The sequence below is a fragment of the Equus asinus genome, chromosome X, assembly GCF_041296235.1.
Source record: "Equus asinus isolate D_3611 breed Donkey chromosome X, EquAss-T2T_v2, whole genome shotgun sequence".
Classification (NCBI taxonomy): Eukaryota; Metazoa; Chordata; class Mammalia; order Perissodactyla; family Equidae; genus Equus; species Equus asinus.
The window spans coordinates 32,364,143-32,379,196 of NC_091820.1; the positions used below are offsets into that span (position 1 = coordinate 32,364,143).

The 15,054-nt window shown below is 36.2% G+C and overlaps 1 protein-coding gene across 1 annotated transcript in view; it reads right to left on the bottom strand.

Annotated features, from left to right (window-relative positions):
* Window positions 1-1,174: 1,174 nt before the first annotated feature.
* Window positions 1,175-15,054, bottom strand: part of NBDY (negative regulator of P-body association) — a 71,111-nt gene continuing 57,231 nt past the window's right edge. The window contains exon 3 of the mRNA XM_044772268.2: window positions 1,175-1,427. The gene's annotated coding sequence lies outside the window, so the exon portion shown is untranslated. The remainder of the gene's footprint in view (window positions 1,428-15,054) is intronic.

A 15,054-nucleotide genomic window follows, 5' to 3' on the forward strand; every position in this document is an offset into this window, starting at 1 on the left:
CTCCATTTTATATAAAGGGACTCAAGCATCCATGGATTTCAGTAACCACTGGGACTCCTGGAACCAATCCCCTGTGAATATCAAGGGACAACTGTACTCATCAAAGTATTCTTATAACATTTTTGTGACTTGATGCCTTCCATTTAAATTTATGGTATGGGGTTGGCCCAGTGAGGCAGCAGTTAAGTTGGCACATTCCACTTCTTGGCAACCTGGGTTCACCGGTTCAGATCCCAGGTGCGGACATGGCACCACTTGGCAAAAGCCATGCTGTGGTAGGCGTCACATGTATAAAGTAGAGGAAGATGGGCATGGATGCTAGCTCGGGGCCAGTCTTCCTCAGCACAGAGAAGGATTGGCAGTAGTTAGCTCAGGGCTAATCTTCCTCAAAAAATAAACAAACAAACAAATAAATAAATAAATAAATTTATGGTATGTGAGGAGAGATCTAATTTGTTATTTTTTGATATGATCAGTCAGATGTTCTTAACACAATTTGATGAATGATTCAGTCCTTCCCCACTAATCTGAAATGCCACCTTTAAATTCTTATATAAGCTTGCAGCCATTTCTGGGTTTTATATTCTGTTACATGACTTGTGTACATATTTCTATGCCAGTAATGCATTGTTTTATTTACTGTAATTTTGTTAAATTATTTAATGTCTGTAAAGATCTGAGCAAAATTAACTTTAAATTTTTTCTCTAATTTCTGAACAATTCATGAACTATGTGAATATTGAAAGTTGCTGACTGAAATTTTCCCTCTCGCATTTTTAATCATAATTTATATAATTTTTAATTAAGATATCCCATTTAATATAGAGCATTTTATAAGTAAAGTGGAAAATTACAAATAACAAGCACATCAGCCATCTTGACCAGGAAAATAGTTAAGAGGTAGAAGAATAAGGGATACCATAGAAAAGATAGGTATATACCATAGGAAAATTGACAATAAAGTGAACAGAAAGTGCTGGGAACATATTTCCCAGATTTTATGCCTTACCCTCTCCCCACTTTCCTGATATATTCACACTACAAAGAATGGGTGGATGGCCATTTGTAGGAAGAAGGTACCAATTTTAGTAATATTTTATATTTGGTATTATTATGAAACATGTACTGAAAATTCACAATCTACTAGATAGTAGTCATATAGAACTAATACAGCAATGAGAGATAAAATTTATTGGAACCATAATGGATTTATAGGAAGTCAAGGTTATACAGAAATGACTAGGTGTCACCAAAGGAGAGCACTGATCTGTTGCTTCAGGACCATCTCACAGGAGTTATTTGCTTTGGTGAGTTCACCATGATCCAAGCCATAGCCTTCAATCTTAGAGGTACACAGCCTGACCTTGGTCATGTCCCAGAAATCATCCAAATGCAGGAGGTGAAATTACGCTGATTATATCATAATACTGAAAGATATAAAAGAGAAGGACAATATATTAATTTATATTGAAAAATGCTATTATCATATACATCAGACATGTCTGTTGAGAAGATAACACCCCTTTTCCTTCTAAGCAAGATTACTAGTGAAGCACAATTATTAGTTTTCCTTCATAAACATCAAATCAAAGTTATGGGATGCTGATAACTGGCATCTAGCTTTCTACATGATGTATTTGCCTGAACAATGAAGATCTGTGTCATATAGACCAGATGTTTCCATCACCCTAAGCACTTTTCCCTGAGAAAAGTGCTGGGATGTGTACCTCTGTGTATTCTGTTTATCTAGGCTTCCATGATAGATCAACTGGTCCCATTCTGTGCCTAGTACACATCAACACATTGTTATAGTCGTTAGAAAATCTATTTTTATTTACTTACACAAAAAATACATGAATAGAGTGATGTCAGCATCATGGTGGAGTGAGCTTGCCTGGGACTCTCTCCCCTCCAACATACAACAAAAAGGAGCAACCATATTACAACGGAAAACATCCTAATAGCACAGGAATCCTGGGAGAGTCACAGCAGTCAAAGAATGGAGGGTGGAGAGGCTGAAGCCCCCCTCAGAGGAGCTGGAATGGGGTAAGAGGGAACTTCACTCCCTCCCCTAAAGACTGGGATCACTGCTGTGGGATGCTCTGTGAGGGAAGGAGTGGGGGAGGGGTCTTACATCTGCAGGACCACCCAGCACTCCCTAGCACCCTTGCAGCCTAGAGGAAAGCCCTATAACAGGGTGAAAGCTTTTGTGTAGGTTGACTTCATCAAGCCAAGACCCCAGGAGACCAGATAGTGAGAGCTGATTGGGAAACTCAGATCTGCATGTAAGAGAAAGCACACCCCCAACCCTGATTGTGCCACGCCATCTTGGCTGAAGGTGGAAGGCTCAGAATATGTGGCTCTCAACACCCATCTAGTGGCAATAGGCTGTAACAGCAACCGAATAATATCACAATGGAGAAAACTCATAGTTCCAGCATCAAACAGTTCATCAAAGCTCCACACCAGAGGGAAAACAATAAATACTCAGAATTATGTCCTGAGGACTCAGAAATAAGTAAACTGAAAGGCAATGAATTCAGAATAGCTATCGTCAAAAAACTTAATGAGGTAAAAGAATATAGAGAAACAATTCAACAAGTTCAGAAATTGCTTCACACAAGAGGTTGAAACTATAAAGAATAAGCAATCAGAAATGCTGGAGATGAAAGACACAATGGAAGAGATAAAACAAAATATGGATTCCCTGAATGCTCATGTGGACACCATAGAGGAGTTAATCAGCATATCGAAGATAGATATGTTGAATTGCTCCAGACGGGAGGAGAGACAACTGAGACTAAAAGAAATGAAGATGGTCTCCAAGAAATATCCAACTCAATGAAGAAATGCAACATAAGAGTTATAGGTATTCAGGAAGGTGAAGAGAAGGAGAATGGAAGAGAAAGTGTGCTTAATAATAGCAGAGAATTTCCCAAATCTAGAGAATAAGACAGAAATGTGTGTGAAGGAAGCTTTTAGATCTCCTATGTTTGTCAATGTAAAAAGACCTACTGCAAGGCATATAATACTAAAACTGGCAAAAATGAATGACAAAGAAAGAATACTCAGGGCAGCAAGGCAGAAGAAAATAACCTAAAGAGGAACCCCATCAGACTTTCAGCAGATTTCTCTGCAGAAACCTTACAAGCTAGGAGAGAATGGAATGACATATTCAAAACTTTAAGAGATAAAAATTTTCAGCCAAGAATACCCTATTCAACAAAAATATCCTTCAGATATGAGGGAGAAATTAAATCTTTCCCAGACAAACGCTAAGACACTTTGTAGCCATGAGAGCCCCCCTACAAGAAATCCTCAAGAAGACCCTCATACCTGAAAAAAGAAAAAAGGGGAGAAAGTGGTCACAAAACACAGAGTAAAGAGACAGATAAAATCAGAATAGGATAGCAAATATTCAACTATAGCATTAGTATAAAGGGAAGGAAAACACCAAAAACAAAGACAATCTTGTCAATTTAACCACAAACTCACAACACAAGTTGGAATAAGATATGAAAATAATAACTTAGGGGAGGAGGAAAGGGACTGAATCAGTTTAGACTGAGGAAATAAGAGGCCCTCAGAAAATGGACTATGTTATGCACGAGATTCTGAATACAAACTTCAGGGTAGCCAGTAAACTAAAAAGCAGAACAGAGACACAAAAAATAAATGAGGAAAAAACTAAGAAACACAGCATAAAAAACTACGTAATTCAATGATTATCCCAAAAGACAAATGACGAGAAACAAAAGAAATGCAGGAAAACTGGAAAGTGAGTGACAGAATGACAGCATTAAGGCCTCATACAATAATAATCACCCTCAATGTAAATGGATTGAACTTTCCAATAAAAAGACACAGAGTGGCACGATGGATTAAAGAACAAGATCCAACAATTTGTTGCCTTCAGGAAGCACATCTCAGCTCCAATGAGAAATACAGGCTCAGAGTGAAGGGGCGGAAGATGATACTCCAAGTTAATGGCAAACAAAAGAAAACAGGTGTTGCAATACTTATATCAGACAAAGTAGATTTTAAGATAAGGCAGAAAAAGAGAGACAAAGAGGGGCAATATATAATGATTAAAGGGAAACTACATCAAGAAGAAATAACACATAAATATCTATGCACCCAACACAGGAGCACCGAAGTTCATAAAGCAACTATTAATAAACCTAAAAGGAGATGGAAAAATGACAAAATAATACTAGGGGATCTAACACCCCACTCGCATCATTGGACAGATCATCCAGACAGAAAATCAACAAGAAAACAGTGGAATTGAATGAAAAGCTAAAATAGTTGGACTTAATAGACATATATAGAACAGTCCTTCCAAAAACAGCAGAATACACATTCTTCTCAAGTGCACATGGAACATTCTCAAGAATAGACCATATGTTGTGAAACAAGGCAAGCCTCTATAAATTTTAAAAAATTGAAATACAAACAAGCATCTTCTCTGATCATAATGCTATAAAGCTAGAAAGTAATTACAAGAAAAAAGCTAAGAAAGGGACAAAGATGAGGAGACTAAACAATATGCTATTGAAAAAGCAATGGATCATTGAAGAAATTTAAGAAGAAATAAAAAAACATCTGGAGACAAATGGAAATGATAACATGCCATACCAACTCATATGGGATACAGCAAAAGCTGTATTAAGAGGGAAATTCATTGCAATACAGGCACATCTTAACAAACAATAAAAATTCCAAATAATCAATCTCAAATTACAGCTAACTGAATTAGAGCAAGAAGCACAAACAAAGCCCAAAGTCAGCAGGAGAGAAATAATAAAAATGAGAGCAGAAATAAGGACTATTGAAACAAAAAAGGCAGTAGAAAGGATCAATGAAACAAAGAGCTGGTTCTTTGAGAAGATAAATAAAATAGACAAACCCCTAGCCAGACTTACAAAGAAAGAAAGAGAGAAAGTTCACATAAACAAAATTAGCAATGAAAGAGGAGAAATAACAGATTCCACAAAAATACAACAGATTATAAGAGAGTACTATGAAAAACTATATGCCAACAAAATGGATAACCTAGAGGAAATGGATAAATTTTTAGACTCTTACAATCTCCCAAAGCTAAGTCAAGAAGAAGCAGACAATCTGAACAGACCAATCACATGGAAAGAGATTGAAACCGCAGTTAAAACCATCCCAAAGAATAAAACCCCAGGACCAGACGGCTTTCCTGGGGAATTCTACCAAACTTTCAGAGAGGATTTAATACGTATAATTTTCAAGGTATTCCAAAAAATTAGGGAGGATAGAACACTTCCTAACACATTCTATGAGGCCAACATCACTCTGATATCAAAGCCTGAAAAGGACAGCATGACAAAGGAGAACTACAGGCCAATATCGCTGATGAACATAGATGCAAAAATTCTAAACAAAATTTTGGCAACCCGAATTCAGCAATACATCAAAAGGGTCACACGTCACGATCAAGTGTGATTCATACCAAGGACAGGCATATTTCAACATCTGCAACTGAATCAATGTGATACACCACATCAATAAAACTGAGGAAAAGCAGAGAAAGCATTTGACACAATCCAACAGCCTTTTGTGATAAAAAAAAAAACTCTTAAGAAAATGGGGATAGAAGGAAATTACCTCAAGACAATAAAGGACATATATGACAAACCCATAGCCAACATCATACTCAATGGGCAAAAACTGAGTGCCACCCCTCTGAGAACAGGAACAAGACAAGGATGCCCTCTATCAGCACTCTTATTCAACATAATACTGGAGGTTTTGGCCAGAACAATTAGGCAAGAGAAAGGAAGAAAAGGAATCCAAATAGGGAGAGAAGAATTGAAACTTTTGCTGTTTGCAGAAGACATGATCTTATATATAGAAAACCCCAAAGAATGCATTGGAAAACTTTTACAAATAATCAACAGCTACAGCAAAGTTGCAGGGTACAAAATCAACTTATATAAATCAGTAGCATTTCTATACTCTAATGACAAACTAACAAAAAGAACTCAAGAACACAATACCATTCACAACTCCAACAAAAAAGAATAAAATACCTTCAGGTGAATTTAATTAATGAATGAAAAGACTTATACAAGGAAAAGTACAAGACTTTCCTGAAAGAATTTGATGATGACATAAAGAGGTGGAAATACATTCCATGCACCTGGATTGGAAGAATAAACATAGTTAAAATGTCCATACTACCTAAAGCAATCTACAGATCAGATTCAATGCCATCCCAATCACAATCCCAATGACATTCTTTACAGAACTAGAACAAAGACTCCTAAAATTCATATGGGGCAACAAAAGATCCTGAATTCCTAAAGCAATCCTGAGAAAAAAGAACAAAACTGGAGGCATCACAGTCCCTGACTTCAAAACACACTACAAAGCTGCAGTAATCAAAACAGCATGGTACTGGTACAAAAACAGGTGCACAGATCAATGGAACAGAATTGAAAGCCCAGAAATGAAACCACACATCTATGGACAGCCAACCTTCAACAAAGGAGCTGTGGGCATACAATGGAGAAAAGAAAGTCTTTTCAAAAAATGGTGCTGGGAAGACTGGAAAGCCACCTGTAAAAAATGAAAATTGACCATTATTTTTCACCATTTACCAAAATAAGCTCTAAATCGATCAAAGACCTAAAGGTAAGACCTGAAACCATAAGGCTTCTAGAAGAAAATGTAGGCAGTACACTCTTTGACATCAGTATTAAAAGGATCCTTTCAGACAAGGGAAACAATAGAAAGAATAAACAAATGGGACTTCATCAGACTAAAGAGCTTCTTCAAGGTAAGGGAAAACAGGATTGAAACAAAAAAACAACCCACCAATTGGAAAAAGTATTTCCAAGTCATATATCCGACAAAGGGATAATCTCCATAATATATAAAGAACTCACAAAACTCAACAAAAAATCAAACTTGATCAAAAAATGGGCAGGGGACATCAACAGACATTTCTCCAAAGAAGATATACTGATGGCCAATAGGCACATGAAAAGATGTTCATCATCACTGATCATCAGGAAAATGCAAATCAAAACTACACTAAGATATCACCTTACACCCATTATAATGGCAAAGATAACCAAAACAAAAAGTAACATGTTGGAGAGGTTGTGGAGAAAAAGGTACCTTCATACACTACTGCTGGGAATGCAAACTGGTGAAGTCACTACAGAAAAAAGTTTGCATGTTTCTCAAAAAATTAAAAATCGAAATACCATATGACCCAGCCATCCCACTACTGGGTTTCTATCCAAAGAACTTGAAATCAGCAATTCTAAAAGTCTCATGTACCCCTATGTTCATTGCAGCATTATTTACAATAGACAACACGTGGAAGCAACCTAAGTGCCCATGAACTGATGATTGGATAAAGAAGATATTGTATATATATACAATGGAATACTACTCAGCCATATAAAAGGATAAAATTGTCCCATTCACAACAATATGGATGGACCTTGAGGGTACTATGTTAAGTGAAATAAGCCAGATAGAGAAAGACAATCTCTTTATGACTCCACTCATATGTGGAAGTTAAACATGTAGACAAAGAGAACAGATTAATGGCTACCAGGGGAAATGGGGATAGGGGGTTGGCACAAAGGGTGAATTGGTGCACCTACAATACGACTGGCACACAATAATGTACAACTGAAATTTCATAAGGTTGTAAACTATCATAATCTCAATAAAGGAAAAAGACAGAGTGGCAGGATGGATTAAAGAACAAGATGCCTCAGTATGCTGACTCCAGGAAACACATCTCAGATCTAAAGACAACCATAGGCTCAGAATGAAGGGATGGAAGAAGATACTCCAAGCTAATGGCAAACAAAATAAAGCAGGTGTTACCATACTTATATCACACAAAGTAAACTTAAAGATAAAAGAGGTAAAGAGAGACATCAAGGGCACTGTATGATGATAAAAAGGATTCTCCACCAAGACGACATAAAAACATATGCACCCAACACAGAAGCACCCAAGTACATAAAGTAACTATTAACAAACCGAAAAGGAGATATTTGCAACAAAGCAATAATAGTAAGGGACCTTAACACTCCACATACATCAATGGATATATAAACCAGACAAAAAGCCAACAAAGAGATAGTGGAACTAAATGAAAAACTAGGCCAGGTGAACTTGATATATATATATACAACACTCCAGCCCCAAATAGCAGAATATACATTCTTCTCAAGTGCAAATGGAACATTCTCAAGGATAGACCATATATTGGGAAACAAGGCAAAATTCAAAAGATTTAAGGTGGAAATCATGTCTACTATTTTCTCCAACCATAATGCTATGAAACTATAAATCAACTACATAAAAAAGCTAGGAAAGGATAAAAAATGTGGAGACTAAACAGCATGCTACTGAGCAAGGAGTGGGTTGTTGAAGAAATAAAGGTAAAATTCAAGAAAATATTTGGAGACAAATGAGAATGAAAACACGTGATACCAACTCATATGAGATGCAGGAAATGCAATCCTAAGAGGTCAATTTATAACAATACAATCCAATGTTAACAAACAAGTAAAAGCTCAAATAAACAATAGAAACTACACCTAATAGAATTAGAAAAAGAAGAAGAAAGCCCAAACTCACCAGCATGAGAGAAATAATACAAATTAGAGCAGAAATAAATGAAAATTGAAACAAAAGGACAGTAAAAAGAATCAATGAAAGAAGGAGTTGGTTCTTTGAGAAGATAACAAAATTGAGAAACCCTTAGCCAGACTCACTAATAAAAAAAGAGAGAAGGCTCAAATAAATAAAATTAGAAATGAAAGAGGAGAAATTACAATGGATACCACAGAAATAAAAAGATTGTGAGAATATTATGAAAAAGTATATGTGAATAAACTGGACAATCTAGAAGAAATAGGTAATTTCTTACACTCTTACAACCTCCCAAAACTGAATCATGAAGTCGAGAATCTGAATAGACCAAGCACAAGTAAAGTGATTGAAACAGTAATCAAAAACTTCCCCCAAAATAAAAGTCCAGTACAAGATGGCTTGTCAGGAGAATTCTAGCAAACATTCAAAGAAGATTTATTACCTATTCTTCTCGAACTATTCCAAAAAGTTGAGCAAGTCGGAAATATTCTTATCACATTCTATGATGCCAAAATCACCCTGATCCCAAAGGCACACAAGGACAACACAAAAAGTAAAATTACAAGCCAATATCGGTGATGAACATAGATGCAAAATTCCTCAACAAAATGCTGGCAAACAGAATACATCAATACATTAAAAACATCATACACCATGATCAGGTTGAATTCATAGCAGGGACAGAGGGATAGTTCAACATCGGGAAATCAATGTGATATATCACATTAACAAAATGAGGAACAAAAACCACATGACAGTCTCCATAGATGTAGAGAAGCATTTGACAAGATCCAACATCCTTTCCTGATAAAAACTCTCAATAAAATGGGTATATAAAGAAAGTACCTCAACATAATAAAGGCCATATATGACAAACCCAAAGCCAACATCATACTCAATGGGGAAAAACTAAAAGCCATCCCTCTGAGAACAGGAACAAGACAAGGGTGCCCACTCTCACCACTCTTATTCAACATAGTACTAGAGGTTTTGACCAGAGCAATTAGGCAAAAAAAAAAAAAAAAAAGAAATAAAAGGAATCCAAATAGGCACTGAAAAAGTGAAAGTCTTTCTGTTTGCAGATGACATGATTTTATATATTGAAACCCTAAAGAATCCTTCAGAAAACTATTACTGATAATCAACAATGATTATGCAAAGTTGCAGAGTACAAAGTCAACTTAAAAAAAATCAGTAATAAATGAAAGCACTAAAGTTGAAGGATACAAAATCAGTTGCATTTCTGTATACTAACAACAGAGTAACAAAAAGAGAAATTAAGAATACAATCCCTGGCGCCGGCCTGGTGGCACAGCGTTTAAGTGTGCACATTCTGCTTTGGCAGCCTGGGGTTCACTGGTTCACATCCTGGGTGTGGACATGGCACCGCTTGGCAAGCCATGATGTGGTAGACGTCCCACATATAAAGTAGAGGAAGATGGGCACCGATGTTAGCTCAGAGCCAGTCTTCCTCAGTAAAAAGAGGAGGATTGGCAGCGGATGTTAGCTCAGGGCTAATCTTCCTCCAAAAACAAGAATACAATCCCATTTACATTTGCAACAAAAATAATAAAATATCTAGAAATAAACTTAACCAAAAAGGTGAAAGAATGGTACATTGACTATAAAACATTGTTGAAAGGAATTGAAGAAGACACAAAGAAGTAGAAAAATATTCCATGCTCTTGTATTGGAAGAATTGATATAGTTAAAACGTCCACACTTCTTAAAGCAGTCTACTGATTCAATGCAATCTCTATAAAATTTCAAACGACATTTTTCACAGAAATAGAAAAAAGAATCCTAAAATTTATATGTAACAACAAAAGAGCCCAAATAGCCAAATGAATCCTGAGGAAAAACAACAAAGCTGGAAGTATCACACTGTCTGATTTCAAAATGTACTACAAAGTTATCATAACCAAAACAGCATGGTACTGGCACAAAAATAAGCTAACAGATCAATGGAACAGAATTGGGATCCCAGAGATAAACCCATACATTTAAGGACAGCTAATTTTTGACAAGGGAGTCAAGAACATATGATGGAGAAAGGAAAGTCTCTTCAATAAATTGTGTTGGAAAACTGGAGAACCACAAGCAAAAGAATGAAAGTAGAACATTTTCTTACACCATACACAAAAATAAAATGGATTAAAGATTTGAATGTAAGAACTGGAACCATTAAACTTCCAGAAGAAAACATAAGCAGTACACTCTTTGACATCAGTCTTAGCACCATATTTTCAAGTACCATGACTGTCCAGGCAAGGGAAACAATAGAAAAAATAAACAACTGGGACTACATCAAACTAAAAACCTTCTGCACAACAAGGAAACAATCAACAAAATGGAAAGACAGCCTAACAACTGGGAGATGATATTTTTAAACCATATTACAGATAAGGGGGTAATATCCAATATACAAAGAACTTGTACATCTCGACAACAAAAAAACTAACAACCCAGTTAAAAGTGGGAAAAAGATCTGAACAGACATTTCTCCAAAGAAGATATACAGATGGCCAACAGACACATGAAAGGATGCTCAACATCGTTAACTATCAGGGAAATGCAAATCAAAACTACAGTGAAATGTCACCTCACTCTCATCAGAATGGCTATAATTAAGATAGGAAACAAGTGGTGGAGGGGATGTGGAGAGAAGGGAACTGTCATACACTGCTGGTGGGAGTGAAAACTGCTGCAGCCACTATGGAAAACAGTATGGAGATTCCTCATAAAATTAAGAATAGAATCATCATACTATCCAGTTATTCCACTGCTGGGTATTTATACAAAGAACATGAAAACATGAATGCATAAAGATACATGCGCCCCTATGTTCAGCATTATTCATAACAGCCAAGAATTGGAAGCAATCTAGGTTCCCATCAAAGGACGAATGGATAAAGAAGATGTAGTATATATACACAATGGAATACTACTCAACCATAAGAAATGATGAAATCCGGCCACTTGTGACAAGATTGATGGACCTTGAGGCTGTTATGCTAAGTGAAATAAGTCAGAGAGAGAAAGTCAAATACCATATGATCTCACTCATAAGTAGAAGATGAAAACCACAAACACGTAGAAACAGAGATTGGATTGGTGGTTACCAGAGGGGAAGGAGGGAGGAGAGAAAAAGGGGTGGTGAGGCACATGTGTGTAGTGACGGATTGTCAGTCTTAGGATGGTGAAAATGACGTAATCTACACATAAATTAAAATATAATGATGTACACCTGAAATTTATATAATGTTACAAACCAATATTACCGCAATTTAAAAAAATAATGAAAAATAGAAGTTAGAAAAAAACCAGATTCCCCTACTATTATTGTGTTGCTTTAAAATTCTCCCTTTAGATCTGTTAATAGTTGCTTTATATACTTTAAGGTTCACAGGCTGGGTGCATATATATTAATAAATGTTATGTCTTCTTAGTGGAATGTCCCTTTTATCAATATGTAATGTCCATTGTCATCCACTATTATCTTTTTTGGTTTGAAGTGTATTTTGTCAGAAATAAATATGGCTACACCCATTTTCTTTTGGTTGCCATTTGCTTGAAGTATCATCTTCCATCCCCCCATTTGGAGCCTATATTTGTCTTAGGGTTGAGAAGAGTCCCGTGTGGCTGCATATTGTTGAGCCTTGTTTTTTAACCCATCCAGCCACTGTGTCTTTTGATTGGTGAATTCATTCCATTTATATTTAGAGTGAGTATTGCTATCTGAGGGCTTAATACTGCCATTTTATCTTTTGTTTTCTTATTGTTAAATATTTCCATTGTTTCTTTTTCCTTGTGTTTTTGTCAGCCATTTCAGTTCGGTTATTTTCTGTAATGTATTTTTCAGTTTCCTCTTTTTTAATGTTTTGTGACTGCTCTGATTTTTTGTTTTGTGATTACCATGAGATTTGTATAAACGATCTCATAGATTAAATAGTCCTTTTTCTACTCATAGTATCTTATCTCCATGTGTTCATGCAGCTTCTTTCCTTTTCCCCTTCCCCTTCTATATTTTTGTTGTCACGAATTATCTTTTTGTATTGTGTGTTTGTTATCAAATTGAAGTGTTTATAGTTCATTTTGATGCTTTCTTTCACTTTATCTTTTGTGTTATAATTGCTTGCTAACTTGTGATATAGAGCTGCAAATTTCTGATTTTTGTATGTCTAATTATCACCTTGCTCAAATACTTGTAAACTTTTTCCTTTTTGTTTCAGGTGGGAGGACTCCTTTCAACATTTATCGTAGTGCAGGTCTAGTGATGATGAACTCCCTCAGCTTCTCTTTGTCTGGGAAAGTTTTTATTTATTCATATCTGAAGGACAACATTTCTGTACAGAGTATTCTTGGCTGATAGTTTTTATCTTTCAGTGTTTTCAAAACATCAGCTCACCCTCTTCTAGCCCATAGAGTTTCTGCCGAGAAATCCACTGATAGCCTGACAAAGGTCCCTTTGTAAGTTATTTATTTCTCTCTGGCTGCCCTTAATATTCTTTCTTTGTCATTCACTTTTGACAGTTTTAATAGAATGTACCTTGGAGAGGGTCTTTTTGCACTGATATAATTAGGTATTTATTAGCTTAATGTACTTGTATATCCAATTCCTTCCCCATGTTTATGAAATTCTCAGCCATTATTTCTTTAAATATACTCTCTGCTGCTTTCTCCCTCTCTTCTCCTTCTGGGATACCCAGCATCTTTATGTTGCTTTTCCTAATTGAGTCAGATATTTCTTGTATAATTTCTCTATTTTTTAGAAGTCTTAGTTCTCCACTTCCACCTGAGTCATTTCTGGATTTCTATCTTCAAGCTCACTAATTCTCTCTCCCATATGGTCTGCTCTACTTCTAATGCTTCCTAGTTTATTTTTTATCTCATTAATTCTGTTCTTCATTTCCAGAATTTCTGTTTGTTCATTTTTTAGAATTTCTCTCTCTTTGATGAAGTACTCCTTCTGTTCATTAACTTTATTCCTGAGCTCATTGAACTGTCTTTCTGAATTTTCTTGTAAATTGTTGAGTTTCTTCATGACAGGTAATTCTATTTTTATTTATTTTTTTGAGGAAGATTAGACCTGAGTTACCTACTGCCAGTCCTCCTCTTTTTTGCTGAGGAAGCCTGGCTCTGAGCAACATCCGTGCCCATCTTCCTCTACTTTATATGTGGGATGCCTACCACAGCATGGTGTGCCAAGCAGTGCCATGTCCACACCCATGATTCAAACCAGCAAACCCTGGGCCACCAAGAAGAGGAACATACGAACTTAACCACTGTGCCACTGGGCCAGCCCCCCATGACAGGTATTTTTTTATTGAGTTAAAGATAGGTTACAATATTGTGAAATTTCACTTGTACATTAATGTTTGTCATTTGTGTTGTAGGTGCACCATTTCACCCTTTGTGCCCACCCCCCCACCACACCTTTCCACTGGTAGCCACTAATCTGTTCTCTTTGTCCACATTTTTAAATTCATCATATGAGTGTAGTCATACACAGATTATCCTTCTCTAGCTGGCTTATTTCATTTAACATAATTGCCTCAACGTCTATCCATGTTGTTGCAAATGGGATGATTTTGTTCTGTTTTGCAGCTGAGTAGTATTCCATTGTATATATATACCACAACTACTTTATCCATTCATCTGTTGATGGGCATTTAGGTTGCTTCCATGTCTTGGCTATTGTAAATAATCCTAAAGTGAACATTGGGGTGCATAGGACTTTTGGAATTGCTGACTTCAAGCTCTTTGGATAGATACCCAGTAGTGGAATGGCTGGATCACATGGTAGTTCTATTTTGAATTTTTTGAGGAATCTCCATACTGTTTTCCATAGTGGCTGCACCAGTTTGCATTTCCACCAGCAGTGTATGACGTTTCCATTCTCTCCACAACCTCTCCAACATTTGTTACTGTTAGATTTAGATATGTTTGTTCTAATGGGTGTAAGGTGATATCTTAGTGTAGTTTTGATTTGCATTTCCCTGATGATCAGCGATGATGAACATCTTTTCATGTGCCTATTGGCCATCCATATATCTTCTTTGGAGAAATGTCTGTTCATGCCTCCAACCCATTTTTTGATTGGGTTGTTTGATTTTTCGTTGTTGAGTTGTGAGAGTTCTTTATATATTATGGATATTAAGCCTTTGTCAGATATATGACATGGAAATATTTTTCCCAGTTAGTGGGTTGTTTTTTTGTTTCAATCCTGTTTTCATTTGCCTTGAAGAAGCTCTTTAGTCTGATGAAGTCCCATTTGTTTATTCTTTCTATTGTTTCCCTTCTCTGAGAAGACATGGTGTCCGAAAAGGTCCTTTTAATACTGATGTCAAAGAGTGTACTGCCTATGTTTTCTTCCAGAAGCCTTATGGTTTCAGG